The sequence below is a fragment of the Peromyscus californicus genome, unplaced genomic scaffold (genome assembly GCF_007827085.1).
Source record: "Peromyscus californicus insignis strain IS unplaced genomic scaffold, ASM782708v3 Scaffold_10__1_contigs__length_136768540, whole genome shotgun sequence".
In the NCBI taxonomy this organism is placed as follows: domain Eukaryota; kingdom Metazoa; phylum Chordata; class Mammalia; order Rodentia; family Cricetidae; genus Peromyscus; species Peromyscus californicus.
In genome coordinates this window covers 12,864,179-12,870,534 of record NW_026294391.1, presented here as the reverse complement: position 1 = coordinate 12,870,534, position 6,356 = coordinate 12,864,179, and the positions used below count along the sequence as shown (strand labels likewise).

Sequence of the window (6,356 nt, the reverse complement as noted above, 5' to 3'; positions counted from 1 at the left end):
GACTACACAGAAACTTCAAAATGAGCCTGGGCTACATAAGGCTCTATCCAAAAAAAAAAAAAATTGGACTTTTAATACTTTTCTACAACAATTTCTTAGCATGTAAGATGTCCTGTGTTGGAATGCTTGATTTTCAAAGTGGCTGTTGGAGTTGCTGACTTGAGTTGCATAAAAATTGTTAAATAAATCTTGGCTTTCGATTAAGACAAAATTTCCAATAAGTTCTAAAATGACCCTACACATACTTCTGCCATTTTGTACTACAAATTTATATGCAACCATTTGACTTACATAAATCAAAATATCTACAAACCCTGAAAAATGTTGAAGATGCTCTCCATCTTGCAGTGTCAAATATTCATCCAATGGTAGGTGAAATGTTTCAGCGGGTAAAGCATCAAACCTGACAGCCTGAGTCCCATCCCCAGACCCACACTGTGGAAGGAAAGATCCAACTCCAGCAATTTGTTCAACAACCTCCACACTCCCACTGTGGCCCACGAATGCCTGCACTTATACACATAAAAATAAACGAATGAGAAGTAGCCCGGCGAAGGTGGCGGTAATCCTGGGCCCAGGGCGAGGCAGCACGGGCCTTCAGGAAGATGCTACCAAGTACTTCAGTGGGTTCTTCAATGCAAGAGAATGGAGTCTTGAATTCCAGGGATGCAGCGAGACACACAGCTGGAGCAAAACGCTACAAGTACTTCAGAAGGCTTTTTCGATTTCGGCAGATGGACTTTGAGTTTGCCTCATGGCAGATGTTCTACCTATTCACTTCCCCACAGAGGGTTTATAGAAACATTGCTATTGGAAGCAAGCAAAGGATCAGTGGGCCAGAGATGACCCTGCTTTCTTGGCCCTCTTAAGTGTCTGGCTCTGTGTGTCCACCATAGGATTTGGCTTTATGCTTGGCATGGAATTTTTGAGACAATAAAGCTGCTCCTGTGGGTTGTAGTCATAAATTGTGTAGGGGTTGGCCTTCTGATATCAAGTTTAATGTGGTTCATCTCCAACAAGTATCTAGTGAAACGCCAGAGCAGAGACTACAATGTGGAGTGGGGGTACACCTTTGATGTACATCTGAATGCTCTCAGTCATTTTTGCATTTTATCCAGCTCTTTTTCATCAACCATGTTACCTCACAGATACGTTTATTGGGTATTTAGTTGGAAATACCTTATGGTTGATTGTAGTTGGCTATTATATCTATGTAGCCTTCCTGGGATACAGTGCACTGCCATTTTTGAAAAACACAGTAATCCTGCTCTATCCATTTGCACCTCTAGTTGTGCTGTATGGACTGTTGCTGGCCCTGGCCTGGAACTTTACCCACATGCTGTGTTCCTTCTACAAGTACAGCGTGAAATGAAAAGTGACCGCAGCAGTGGAGCTCAGCTGTCAGGTGTTGGGGAAGGGACAAGTTCTTATAAAGTCTGCAAATTATCTTTGTAGATACCAAGTTTACATATTTGATGTGATACTAACACTATTGTCTAGACCATTCCTTAAAACTAATTAAATATACCTTTCTAATAAATATTTTTAAACTAAAGCAAAAAAATGAATGAATGAATGAATAAAATGCAGTTTTTCATTTATAATTTCATTACTGTGGTGGCCAGATCACCATGGGGATTCAGTAAATCCCAAGGCTAAATGTCGGCTTTAACATTACTCTCATGGCGTTTTCACATCTCTTTCCTCCTATCCTCACTCCACCTTCAGAGGTAAGAAGAGACATTTTTTCATTCTGATTTGTCGGAAGAAGAAGTCAGGGGACACAAATAAGTGATTTCTCTGGTTAGATATAACTGCTGAGTGTCAAAATGTAGTTCTCAGCTACTGCTCCAGCCTGTGTGCCGCCATGCTCCCCGCCATGCTGATAATGGACTGAGCCTCGGAAGCTGTATGTCAGCCCCAATCAAATGCTTTCTCTTATAAGAGTTGCCGTGGTCATGGTGTCTCTTCACAGCAGTAGAACACTGACTAAGACACCTCTCCTCTAGTTCCATTTAGTTTTTATGTCTGTATTTTTCCTTGTCCTGATTATCTCATTTTAACATATTTTTGCAGTAATTTTAAGTAGCTCGAGAATACACAGAATGGTGATTCAGTAAATCATTACCTTATCTAGTTTTCCTAAGCTCAATAATAATTTAATAAGAATGTGTTCTGATTTTTGTTATTGTTAGTCCATTACTGTTAACCTCTAGAATCTGCCTACACAGGAATAGACAAATGCGCTTTAAAATATATTGGAGGTTGGAAGAACGAAAATTTAAAGTGAAACTTCAAGCCCTCAAGCCCACAAAGGTTAAAATAATTGCTGCACAGAAGGACTGGAACACTACATCCGTCTTAAGGTGGTACAGTCAGTTATTTATAAAACGAGTGCACTGAGTACTTATAGTATGCCATATGATATACATCAGAAGAGGGATGGACGTGAAGACAAATGATGGGGAGATAAATAAGAACTGTATTGCTATACAGGGAAGGCAAGTGCTGTGGAAGAAATAGCTCTCTAGAGGTATAAAGAGGAATCAGGAAGGTTGCAACCTAAAATAGAGTAACAAGAGCAGATCTTGAGAGGAGACAGTTGAGAAAGAATTTGAAAGAAGTGAGAGAGGGCCATGGATGGCAGTGCCTGGAGGAAGGGTGCTAATAGTTCAGGTAACAGAAGAGCAAGTGGGAAGGTGGTCAGATGGCCGCCTGCCTGGCAGGAACCGGAACCAAAGATATGATGGAAACAGTGAGCAGGTGAGACAGGTTGGTATTGAGGTCAGAGAACTAACAGTGGCCCAGCCCCTGTCAGCCAAGTTAAGATTTTGACTACTGTTCCTTCCTATTCCGTTCATGGCTTCGGAGGCATGGGGGAGCCCGGTAGAAAAAGCAACAACAGGGTTTGCGCTCGCTCTCTCTCGCTCTCTCTCTCTCTCTCTCTCTCTCTCTCTCTCTCTCTCTCTCTCGCTACTAAGTTACAACAGAGGGCAAAGGTGGAAGAAGAAACACACATCAGGAGGTGATTTGAGCAACCCGGGCAAGAGATAACGGAAGCTTGGATCAAGGTGATTGCAACGAGGTGATAAGAGGTGGCCAGAGTGTGCATTTTTGTCCAAGGTTGCACGATCGGGATTTGCTGATAATTTAGACAAGAAAGCAAGAATGTCCAGAGTTTGCGGCCCGAGAAACTGGGGATTGTGCAAGAAGTGGACGTGGTCAGAATGTAGTGTTCTTTAACCATTTGTTTGACAGTAGATGCCATTTAAATCATAAGACAAGATAAAACGGGCAAAGGAACAAGGAGAGGGAGGAAAGAGCTGAGCCCTAAGACATTCCAGGAGAATCTAAAAAACAACAACAACAAAAAAAAAAACCACTCACCAAACACTAAGGTCCATGTGGCACAGATGTTGAAACAACATTTAAGAGGATTTTGAAGAGCTCAATAAAAAAAAAATGCTTCAAACTGTAATCGTAAACAGATTCAAAATGAATAAAAAAGTAGAATTTTTAGCGAAGGAATAAATTATGTAAAGGAGAAGAACAAAATGGAAATTTTAGAAACAAAATATACAATATTGCAAAGTTTCCAATCCCATTGAATTGGCTCAAGGGCACAATGGAGAATCTGGAGGAAACATGGGCTGAATTAGAAGACAGAGCAGTAGAAGCAATGCAACTTGAATAACAAGTAAACAGACTGAAAAACTGAACAGAGACTCCGCAACTCATGAAATGCTGTCAAGAGATCTAGCATTCTTATGCTAGACATACAAGGAGAGGAGCAAAGAATACAAGAAGTTGAAAAAATATATTTGATCAACAACAGGGCATCACTCAGACCTCATCAAAGACACTTCTCCTTACAAACGATGGCACTTAACACAGACACCCATAACTGATCAATGTGCAGAAACAGACTTCAAAATGCTCAGCCTTAAATGGGATCTCTATATTACACCCCTCTCCTCGAGGTTCAGGGATATATTAGGGAAGAGTCTAAGATCCAGAGGTGGTAAATGAGCTCAAGGAAATAGGGTTTTCCAAGACCTGCATAAGCTCTACTGAGACAAACCCAGCATGAAGGAAGGTAGATAGACATGAAGCCCACCCCATTGGCATTTTATTACTGTTGAGAGAGGGATGGTTTTCTCTAGGTGGACCCTGGTAGATAGACCACACTCCAGGGCAAGTCACATACCCACGAGTAGCCAGCCAACACAAACTAGATTTCATGGGTTTAAGAGTGAGGATGAGAGAGAAAGACTGAGTAAGAGAGCAAGTGACAGAGAGACAGACAGACAAAGACAGAGACAGAGACAAAGAGAGAGAGAGTTGGGTAGGGAGGGAGGTGGAGGAGGATCTGGGAGGAGTTAGGATAGAGGGGATGAATATAATCAAAATACATTGAATGAAAATTTAAGAGCATTTTATACAGTATCCAGTCCCAGCACCTACATGACAGCTAGCAACCGTCTGTAACTCCAGTTCAGAGGATGTGCTGCCTTCTTCTGGCCTCCATGGGCACTGCACAGATGTGATATACATGTAGGAAAAACATTCAAATGCATAAAATGTTTTTTCTTCTTTTAGAGTTTTTTCTTGCTTTGACAAGTTAACATGTTTATATAATGATTTTTTATTCATCTATTTATTTTACATCCCAGCCATAGCCTCCCCCCCTCCACATCCTCTTCTCCCAGTCCCTCTCCCCCATTCCCCTCCCTACCACCCGCCCCCAATCCTCTCCTCTTCCATCTCCTATGAGTATCAACAAAACATGGCATATCAAGTTGCTGTAAAACTAAGCACCTCCCAATGTGTTAAGGCTGGGCAAGGTGACCCAGTCTGAAGAGCAGGGTCCCAAAAGCCAGTAAAAGAGTCGCAGACAACCCCTGTTCCTGCTGTTAGGAGTCCCACAAGAGGACCAAGCTACACAACTGTAACATATAGGCAGGGTGTCTAGGTCAGTCTCATGCAGGCTCCCTGATTGTCGGTTCAGTCTTTGTGTGCCCCTATGAGCTCAGTTGATTGTGTGAACCTTCCTGTGGTGTCCTTGACCCCTCTGGCTCCTACACTCCTTTCTCCTCCTCCTCCTCCTCCTCCTCCTCCTCCTCCTCCTCCTCCTCCTCCTCCTCCTCCTCCTCTTCCTCCTCCTCCTCCTCCTCCTCTTCCTCCTCCTCCTCCTCCTCCTCCTCCTCCTCTTCCTCCTCCTCCTCTTCCTCCTCCTCCTCCTCCTCCTCCTCCTCCTCTTTCTCTTCCTCTTCCACAGGATTCCCAAACACTGCCTAATGTTTGGTTGTGCGTCTCTGCATCTGTTTCCATCAGTTGCTGAGTGATGATTCTCTGATGACAGTTGGGCCAGGCACAAATCTGCTTACAGGAGAGGGCCAGTTCAGGCTGCTTATCAGCTATTGCTAGGAGTCTTAGCTGGGGTCCTCTCCCATAGACTTCTGGGAAATTACCCTGCTCCAGGCTTCTGCCCAACTGTGAAATGCGCCCCCGCCCCCGCCAGCAGTCCCCCTCAGAGTCTCCCTGCCCCCACAGCCTGATTGCTCATGTTCTCATGCCCACCTGCTCTCAATCCGCTCACGAAAATCCCTTCTATTTCCCCTCCCGGGGAGATCTGGGTGTGTCCCCCATGATCTCTCCTTGTTACCTAGTCTGGGCTTGTGGATTGTCTAACTTTTATTTCATTAACTTTTTATGTACATTGGTGTTTTCCCTACATGTATGAGAGTGTCCGAACTGGAGTTAGAGAGTTGTGAGTTATCATCATGTGGGTCCTGGGAATTGAACCCTGCTCAACTGAGCTTCTTTGGAAGAACTGCTGGTGCTCTTAACCACTGAGCCATCTCTCCAGCGCCAGCATAAAATAAAATTTAAAATATAATTTAACTAGGTTACTTTATTGTAGTATTTCATTTGTAGAGCATTTTTAAATGTATAGTTTTCTTTTTATTTATTTTTAGCGTCTATGTGTGTGTGTACACTATGTGTGAGCACATACCATAGCAAGAATGTGCTGTCAGAGGAGTCGGTGTTTGTTTGTTTGTTTGTTTGTCTCTGTGTAACCCTGCCTGTCCTGGAACACACTCTGTAGACCAGGCTGGCCTCGAACTCACAGAGATTCACCTGCCTCTGCCTCCCGAGTGCTGGGATCAAAGGCATGCACCACCGCCAGGCGCCCTCCTTCTACCTTTACATGGATTCCAGGGAACAAACTCAGGAGATCAGGCTTTCTTGGTAGCCAGCTTAACCATCTCACTGGTCCTATGCAACATTCTTTACAGCAGAAAATCACAGAAATGGAGAACAGATTAGTTGTTCCCGGAGGTTAGGAGTGGTGT

General features: G+C 43.5%; 1 pseudogene; it reads left to right on the top strand.

Annotated features, from left to right (window-relative positions):
* Positions 1-551: 551 nt before the first annotated feature.
* LOC128114452 (protein unc-50 homolog) lies at positions 552-1,422 on the top strand (annotated as a pseudogene).
* Positions 1,423-6,356: the final 4,934 nt, after the last annotated feature.